This window comes from Micromesistius poutassou (genome assembly GCF_964030765.1).
Source record: "Micromesistius poutassou genome assembly, chromosome: 19".
NCBI lineage: Eukaryota > Metazoa > Chordata > Actinopteri > Gadiformes > Gadidae > Micromesistius > Micromesistius poutassou.
Window position 1 is genome coordinate 11,149,031 of NC_140289.1, and position 10,400 is coordinate 11,159,430.

A 10,400-nucleotide genomic window follows, 5' to 3' on the forward strand; every position below is an offset into this window, starting at 1 on the left:
ATGATGGTGACTATTATGCGGTGGGTTTGGATGTTATAGCCGAGCTTGGGGATCCTCCCTGTTCCTTTGTGCTCGGGGCGTCCAGCACCAACTGAGAGAGAGCGTTCAATTGATCTGACATTTAACAGGACCGCATGTCTCAATAACCACTGTGTAATGGGATGTACACACGCGCACGCGCCCACCCACACCCACACACACACAAACATACACAGGCACTTTGACGCACACACACACATACACAAACGCACACATGAACGCGTGCATGCACGCACGCACACACACATGCACGCACACACAAGCACAAATACACACACACACACACACCAGGCAGCAAATATGGTTGTGTGTTTTAGTGTTTTATTTTGACTCTCCAGCTCTGGTCCAAGGTTATGTCTGCCCTCGCTCCGAATAACAAGGCCTTTTCATATTATTATTCGTATCATATTGGTATTATATACACAGTGTGTTGTACAGGAAGTCGTCTGGCGGCGATGGCAGGAATGTAAAGGTAAATCGTTTTCCAAGTGGGGAATTGAACCCAGCACCTATCAGCTGGGAATCAAACTATTGAGCCACTAGCCTCTTCTCTTTATACTTTCTTCTTATTTTCTCTCGTTCCTATTTCTTTTTTTATCAAACTGCGGAGTAATCAATTGCTATCAACAGTGGATCTGTCAACGTTGTAGTGACGTACTGGAGAAGTGAACTTTATAATAACAACAAGTGAGGGGGGGGGGGGGGGTACGGAACTAAACTAGACACAGCGGCATGTCGGGAAATTAACCAATAATGAGAAAATATTTCCTTCTAGATGTTTTTTTTGAGCGTGTGTGTGTGTGTGTGTGTGTGTGTGTGTGTGTGTGTGGGCGCTTGCACGCATGCATTGGTGTGTGCTTGGGGTTAGGGAGGGGAGGGCAGGGCTGACACATGGCAGGTGCGTCAGTCATTTAAAGGTGACATATCATGCCACCAGGTGTGAGTGTGATTAGCCATTACAAGCTGTTTTGAAAATCTGAAAACACAAGTGGGTGTGTTCGCCTAGATGAGTGCTGGATAGATCAGTCTACCAGGCTTGTAACGGCTAAACACACTCACACCTGGTGGTTTAAAGACTTTAAACACTGTGACTTTATGCACGTTATTGCATACTGTCCATTAAGTCCACCGTCAATAACATTTACATTTACATTCTGGGTTCACATTCATTTGTAAAGAGCAGGTAGGGCTTAGGAACCATCTTGCTCTAGGATGCCTTCAGGTAGAGAGCGGACATTGGGGATTTAACCCAGAAAATTTTTACTTTTTTTTTATTTTGATTCCTGCAGAATACTATAAAGTATTTTAAAAGGTTAGATTCAGGGCTGGTAACATAAGTTATTGTGGAAGGATGTTTGTGTCAATATGTTTGACTCTTTCGACCGTGAATGTCTGTGTGATTATTAAAGCCGTTTAAAGAACCGTGTAACAATCGGGCCACTGAATAAAGGACTATCTATCTGACTTTAAGCTATGAATAAAGTTAAAAGTTTGAAACCACACAGACAAAACCTTCAGCGAGTTTGAGAACGAATTCCGAAATAATTGTCTCCATCACAAGCTTGACTGGGCAAACACATTTATGAACGTGTTCTACTCAACTCTACACCCTGATTCACACATCCAGCTCATCTGCATAGCCTTTTATCTATTTATATTCACAAATATCTTTGTTGAGGGTTCTCGGTGATGATCCGAGAAGCTCCCAGAACTTCAAAGCCAGACGGAGGAGTAGGAGGAGAGAGCAAGAGCAGACAAGGACAAACGAGTTAAAACCAGACAAAGAGGCGAGAGCGACTACAACACGCGGAGCTCAGTATGCAAATCCACCGGCCGCTTCTCGGCGCGATCAAAGAATCCGCGGGCGAGATTGACGTGCTGTCATCTGGGCCCGCGGACAGATGACTCGGCTTTAATTGGTGAAGGACCGCGGCACACCCAACACCGTATGCATATTCATCCGCCGCCGGCCGTTGGTAGTCTGGCGGCATTCCTTCGCTCTCTTCCTACCTCATGGTGTGTTCCAGATGCCTGGGACAGCAGCCTTCCGAGCTTCACTTGTGACGTCATTTCCGGTCTAGTGGCAATTATAGCGTTCCCGTTCGTCTTTGTGATCGTGTCATGTCATTGGCTTCGGCTAGCTTCGTTAGCCTCTTTAGCAAACCAGCTCGAAAACGGACAACACAACTTTACATCGTATTGCACGCACAGCACAACCGTGCAATGCATACATTGGTGACCGGAATAAAGTAGCAATGTAATCAAGTGTGTAAGTGCATTTCAATTCAACATTAAAACGACCAACGTGGTACAAATACAAAGAAAATAAATCTCTTCACGGGCGCAGTAATTTTTTTTGAGAGCGTCATCACATCGCTCGGTCTACTCTCAGAGTTCCGAGGGGGCGTGACCAAAAGGGGCGTGCCTCCGAGAAAGCTGGGAGATTTCCCTACTTGGTCCTCGGAAGGCTGGTGTCCGAGGCATCTGGAACACACCATCACCCCCACCTCCTCCACCTCTCCTTAGTGCACGCATTGTCAGAAGAACCCCACGTCCCACCTGCATCACGTCGCATAACGGAGGACTAACGCCGCGTTCATTAAATAATGGGCCGGTATTGTTATTCATTCTTCATGAATACATGCATGATTCATTTAGAGAGAGAGAGAGAGAGAGAGAGAGAGAGAGAGAGAGAGAGAGAGAGAGAGAGAGAGAGAGAGAGAGAGAGAGAGAGAGAGAGAGAGAGAGAGAGAGGTGATCGTGCACACATGGACGGTCGTGGGACACGTGAAGCCATCATGGACTGTGTCGTCCAATCAGCGATGGCAGTGGAGGATTTAGCAAATTGGGGGCCCAAGGCGAAGATATGTATGGGGCCCACCTCATCCAATCTTTAAAAGAAAACAGAGAAAAAAAATGTACCGACTGAATAGGGAGGTAAAGCTAATCCACGTGGAAGTAAAGGTTGGAGATGAGAAAAAAAATCTTCCCCTTTAAACCCTGCATACACTTCTTTACTCCAAAATGAAGATGGAAAGCAGAGAACACACAAAGTGTAGCAGTACACAAACTAATAGATGGAACCCAACAGAGAATAAGGTTTCAGATAACACCTGTCTTTGCCAAAATGCCAGCACTGTTTATTATTTTTTTAAGATCAAATCAATATCAGTATAACAGCAAGACAAGTAGTTAGGGTAAACCCCCACAAAGAGTCATAGGCCTACTTAGCAAAACATCACAAACAGCCATATACCCAGCAAATATTGAATATTGATGAAAAAGAGAGAGAGAGAGAGAGAGAGAGAGAGAGAGAGAGAGAGAGAGAGGAGAGAGAGAGAGAGAGAGAGAGAGAGAGAGAGAGAGAGAAAAAAAGATTGTTCTCCACATCACACGCTTCTGACGCAGAGTCCTACTAACTGACGTCTTCTCACAGGTCTTCACCTAGCGTCACTTCACAGCGAGCTGCTGCTGCTGTAGCGGCATGTTCAATGCTTTGGACATTGTTGTTCCTGTCTATATCCCCAACAATAGCCGTAAAAAAGTGTGTCATCTTTGGCAAATACTTATCTGCGTATTTTCTTCTTTTTTTTTATTTTATTTGAGCCGCTTGGGTAACTTTATTTCCTAACCCTTTATTTTGTTTTTTCGCATTTAGACTTGTCTTGCTTCGTCTCTGTTTGTGTACTTAAAATAATAATAATATACTTTTTTTTTGGGGCCCCCCCTACTGGTTGGGGGCCCCCACTACTGGTTGGGGACCTAAGGCAATCACCTACTCTGCCTTAATGGTAGGTCCGCCACTGGGCGATGGGCAGAGCGGTATCCTGTGATACTGCCATCCTGGCTGTACTAGTTAACGACAAGGTTTTTATTCCTCCGGGGGGCTTGACGGAGTATGAGTATATGAGTATGAGTGGTATTCATCACTCATTACATGACTACTCCTTTAGTCGTAGTAAAGCTCATCAAACATCATCCTAATTCAGTTCTTGCCAGACGTCCTACAGCCTGCCTATCCATTACACCCTAGATTTGTTTTTACAGAGAGAGAGAGAGAGCAAGAGAGAGAGAGAGAGAGAGAGGGACACAACATGGCTGTTCATTAATGTAAGATAATATAGGAAGTACCGTGTTAATCCCAGCAATCAGTTTATCTGTAATATTAATGTTTTAAAATAAGATTATGCAAGAGCAAAGTGTATAACACAGACAAACACAACAAAGATATACCGGCTCCCCTACGAGTCGGAGGAGTAGAGGTATGGTATAATAAGTGTGTCAGCTCTGTTTTGATGTACAGCTGGAACAGCAGATGATAATAATATGGCTTCATGTCCTTGTGGAGACAATCTAGGTTACAAAACAGAGAGACACACACACACACACACACACACACACACACACACACACACACACACACACACACACACACACACACACACACACACACACACACACACACACACACACACACACACACACACACACACAGCCATCACTCTATTCATAGTACACCCTCCTCCCCCACCACACACATTACTTATTCATCAATGTGTTTATTTATAGCACTGCACGTGCATGTTTATGTATTTATCTCCCTTCATGAGATATGTGGCGCTCTAAAATCCAGACAGAAAGCTGGAACATTCCGTCCCTTTAGGCCAGAAGCACTCGCTGGTGAGACTGACTTGCCCAGGGGGACCCCGGCAGTCAGCCTTCCCTGTAAGACGGGTCGTCTACCAAGTGCTCCAAGACCCCAAAAAAAAGGCTTTTCGCTCACCAGAAACACTCTCTGTCTCTCCCCCCCCCCCCCCCCCCCCTCTCCCTCCTCCTCCCCACGCTGCAGTCTCACCATCTTCTGAAACACACAAGAAACCGCGAGCGAGCGCTAGCGGTTAGCGCTCAAAGAGAGAGAGAGAGGGAGAGGAGAGTGTTTCTGAAGCACGCGGCAGGCCTGGGGCATGTTGAGACGAGGGAGGCTGCGGCCCCCCCTCTGGGAGAACCGGCCTGACAAGGGGGTGGTCTTGTCTGGTGGTCCCGTCCCTGCAGACGTAAAAAAAAAAAAGAAGCTGGTCCTGTCCTGTCATTCTGCGGTCAAACTTTAGAAGTTCAGAGCTCCCTGGAATCCTCGGGGATGTTCTAGAATGTCGAACGACAAGTGTACAGCTTGGGGTTTTTGGTCTGAGTACAATGGAACGTTTGGCAACAACAACAATTTGGCCCAAATCATGCAATTGTATGACATATATAACATTTCCTCGTACTAATGTGTGAGACATTTTTTTTGCTAATTGTGCCTGGTGACAAACCACCAGAGTAGAGGATGCTCCATCTGCTGAGATTTGGTGTTCGCCTGCCTGAGGTTTCAAGTGAATGCCATAACTCAAGACATTAAAGGGGACCCTAGGAAACAATGATTCTGAAATGTACAGTAATTAATAACATGTGTCAATCCCTCCCCTGTGGTGTGATATCCTGCCCTGAAGACAGGCTGCGTTTAGTGAGCATGCCCATCCAAATGGACAGACAGAGGCAGAGACAGGCAGAGAGACAGACAGGCAGAGAGACAGACAGACAGACAGGCAGAGAGACAGACAGACAGAGAGACAGACAGACAGATAGGCAGAGAGACAGACAGACAGACAGACAGACAGACAGGCAGAGACACAGACAGACAGATAGGCAGAGAGACAGACAGGCAGAGAGACAGACAGACAGACAGGCAGAGAGACAGACAGACAGAGAGACAGACAGACAGATAGGCAGAGAGACAGACAGACAGACAGACAGACAGACAGGCAGAGAGACAGACAGACAGATAGGCAGAGAGACAGACAGACAGATAGGCAGAGAGACAGACAGACAGACAGACAGACAGACAGGCAGAGAGACAGACAGACAGAGAGACAGACAGACAGATAGGCAGAGAGACAGACAGACAGACAGACAGACAGACAGGCAGAGAGACAGACAGACAGATAGGCAGAGAGACAGACAGACAGGCAGGTAGACAGAAAGGCAGACGGCAAGAGAGGCCAACGGATACATACAGACAGTCACAGATATTCAAAGTGTTAGTAATGTCTCCTCTCTAGCCAATCTCTGAAATGTGAAATTTTAGATTTAGATTGTCAATGATTGGTTTATCGTTCTTCAAGTCTACTTGTATCACCTGGGCTTAAGCATTCTAATAGCGTTCACTTTTGACCTTTGCAACAAATGAGGCTGCTGGGAACTTGCTGGTGTAATTGAGTTTATTGTCAATAGCTCAGTAATAAGAAATTATTTGTTTCCTCCAGACATACTTATGTATTCAAAGTATCCTTAATACCTTTTCTGCATCTAATTGATTTATAGTGTTCTAATTATTTACCTTATTGAGTTTACATAATGCAGAGATTAAAAGGCCAAACCTATTTGAAAGTACACTTAATGCATTCATGTAGCTTGTATTTGATGTCGCCCTATGCTTACATTATGTATGCGGTTTGTGTGTGTGTGTCTGGTGCTCAATTCTTTAACCTTGTTTATTATACCCTCGAAATGTATATTTGAGTACATGAATATTTTAAACCAGCATTGGAGTAAAAGAGAAAACATACAAGTAGTCTGAACCTTGTAAATTATAGAATAAATCCTTACCAATCATAACTTCATAATAGTAACATTAATAATAATAATGTCGCTTTTCACTGCATTACAAGTTTTTCCCAGCAAGAACAAGTGTGAAAAGTAATGCTTCATAAATTGGTTTCTGAATACAATGCATTATATTTATATAATGTATTTATATACACATACACATATATAGGCTACACATAGACATATATACATATATATATACATGTATATACATGTAAATACGTATGTATATACACACACATATATACAAAATATACATAGATATACATATTGTATATGTATTGTTTAGATATAGATAGAATACAATACATGCAATACAATGCAAAATGAGCCAAAATATTACATTTACATTTGTCAACACCGTGACATCCCATCATTGTGAAACCACTACATGTGAGATGGCAACATAATGTATTTATGACACAGCGGCTGACCAAGTGTTCATTGGAGGATACGGTGGAGTCACCACTGGATGCGTGTGATGCGTGTCTTACAAAGCGCGCCTCTGCGGTGTTCGTGTGAAGGACATGTAGGAGATGCTGTTTGGTTTGGCACCACAACAACTGAGCACATCCATAAAGGAAGGGGGTTGAGGGGACGGGTCGCCAACACAAGAATATGAACGAGATTCTACTTTTACACAATACACTTCCCCATTCTCCAATATCCAATATTTACTCTGACCAAGAACACGCATGATTTGATTCTGTCCCGCTTGCTCTCCCCTGATAAACAATGGGCTGTGGTAGAGCTCTCTCTCTCTCCCCCCACTCTCTCTCTCTTTCTCTCTTGCTCTGTCTCTCTTGCTCTCTCTCACTCTCTCTCTTGCTTTCCCTCTCTCGCTTGCTCTCTCTCTTGCTCTCTTGCTCTCTCTCTTGCTCTCTATCTCTCTATCTCTCTATCTCTCTCGCTCTCTCTCTCATTAAGATGAATGTGTTGTGTGCTGAACAGAGAGAGAGAGAGAGGTACAGTAGGCGGATGGGAGGATCAGAGAAAGAACTTGGCTTGTTCCAATTGGCTGGTTTAGTTTGGTTCCTTGTTCTCCATGACCATAAGCGAATTCCTCTACGCTTGGCCTTTCACAGTTTATTCTACAATATTCTGATACCAGCTAAGACTGGAAGTCGAGCCCTTCGGAAATTGTAGTTTCTAAAACCATTTGTTTTTTTAGTAGCTCTTCAAATATATACTTCTCAGGGACAGATGCAAGAAGAAAACAGACACACCTTAAAGCTAAACAGGGAAGAGAAAGGGACTTGGTAAACGTATTTGCCCCCAATGTAGCTATCAAGTCATTTAATAGCCACAAAGGCACATTATGAATCTTATTCTCTTACGATATCAACCAGAAAATCATATTCACCCCAAATGATGAAAACTAGACACCAGTCCATAACATATTGAGGAAGTAACTAACCTCAAAGCAGAATTCATTTACTATTCGGTCATTTGTCACACTATACCAGTGGATGACCAAAGTGACCCCCGGTGAATTCAGATGCATGTCCTCAAGGAGACGGTCGCGGCTATGGGGCATCTTACTGCAGGACGCCTACTGTTCATTGGGGTTTGAGCCCAAAACCTTTCACTCTACAGCTGCTCAACAATCCTAGCCCGCTTTAATGCCAACCTCCGTCCTGCTGAACCACTTTACGGAGAGAGAGAGAGAGAGGGGGAGGCTTCTGGCTGAGTGGAGCGTAATACAACGGGACGTATGCCTGCCTTCAGACAGGAAGCAGATGGTGAACTCGTGACCTCCATCCTTGCTAGACGAGCCTCGACTGGAAGCTGTGTGTGTGTGTGTGTGTGTGTGTGTGTGTGTGTGTGTGTGTGTGTGTGTGTGTGTGTGTGTGTGTGTGTGTGGGGCGGGACAGTCTGGTCTGTTTTACCCCTGACCAGGTGTTCAACTGTGGGATGGGACTGGCTGTGGCGCGGCCTGTCTCGTGGGGCAGCAATAACAGAAATGGATACAAAACACGTCTTGGACCAACATTTCTTCACTCTGTACTTCACAAAATGTATATGTGATTTTAAACCCATTTTATGTTCTTGTTGTGTCGTTCCCCTTGTTGAGCGCTTTCAATTGCCATTTCTTTGAACGAAACGTGTGTCAATAAAGTTTTATTGATTTAATTGATTGTGTTCTCCTTGCATGTGACGGCACTAGGACCCAATGGCTCCCTGCCCGCCCTCTCTGGCCTCCTGACAACAGATAAGCTTTTAGACAGCAGCCCTCCTGGGAGCCGTTTGGCCTGTTTGTTAGTATTAGCGTCCAACGCTAGCTCATGCCATTAGCATCCTGCACTAATTAGGCGCTACAGATTAGTCGCTGAGTCATCGCAGCATGGACAAGGTGTTTCAGGATTGCATGGATTTTTAGATTTCTTTCTTGGCAAGGGGATGAAAATGAATTTGCTTCATGGCTCGAAAGACATTTATATATCCTTCTTAGTAATTTAAGGTTTATTTAAACACATGCTCTGTGATTCATCGACAAATGTATAATATTGCTAACATCGTTGCAGATTAAACCATGACTTGGGTAGTGAAGGGTACTAATTATTATAATAATAAGTAATACAATTTAAATTGTGTGAATGTTTGTATAGGTACCCTTTGGGTAATTAAGTACCTATTCTTCATAGAAAATTACTATTTCTTGAAGTCCTATTGGCGTGATGATTAATAATGATGATAATTATTCAATGATGCTAATTAATATATGATAATTGGACCAACAGGGTGGGACTGGGTAATGGTCAGGGGGTTCAACTCCCCGCCAAATTGTTCTGGGTAATAGGTCCACTCCGTTTGTCATCGATTTAAGGACCATGGACAGCAGCCAAGACTGCCAGAGAACAAGGGAAGCACTTTGGAGCCTTTCCACAGGCTAAAGATCTCCCTCTGGTAGCTGCCCTGAGGCCCTCCCCCCCCGCCCCACACACCTCGCCTGCCTCCCTTTGTGATCGGGGGGGGGGGGCTCAGACACACAAACAACACGCTAAAAACACACTGAGTACCGCCACCTCGGCACTCACTCACGCAGAGCTTTTTGTGACACGTGAAACACACATCACATGCTAATTACACACCGAGGGAGACGTATCGGTGGAGGCTGGTCGTGACGAAGGCACGACGGACGGCGTTCTTTGTGGCCCGACCTCCCGTAACCGTGGTTACCCCTGCCAAAACAGCCCTCGGGGGGGAAAATAATTATACCGGGCAGCAAAGCCTTCGCCCGCGTGCAGTGACGAACAAGAGCCGAGGAGAGGGGAGAATAATTGAAGAGCAGAAGAAGAGGAAGAGGAGGAGGGGATAGTTTCCTGAGGGTCACGGGGGAGCGGGGAAAATCTATCAGTTTGTTGTCATGGCGACGTGCGTCCTCGCCGTACACCGCGACCGACGGAAGACCCCGGTAATGCGATACACCCTCGACCCCCCAGAGTCCAAACTAATCTTGCCCGCCAGATGCAACCGGGGGGGGGCCAGTGGCGGCAGAAACATTCATGCCACGCGCGCCCACCTGAATACCCAGAATACCCAATTACCACTTTTGTTTATTCCCTCGATCAAGGCATTGTTGTGACGGATTATCCATCACTGCTTGTCTGGTGAGAGATGTTTCACGTTGTTGAACAATTTACGTGTATTCGTGTACCTTCATCCTGTTCACATCCTCCGCCCGGCCAGACCTCCATCTGCATCCCCAAACGGCT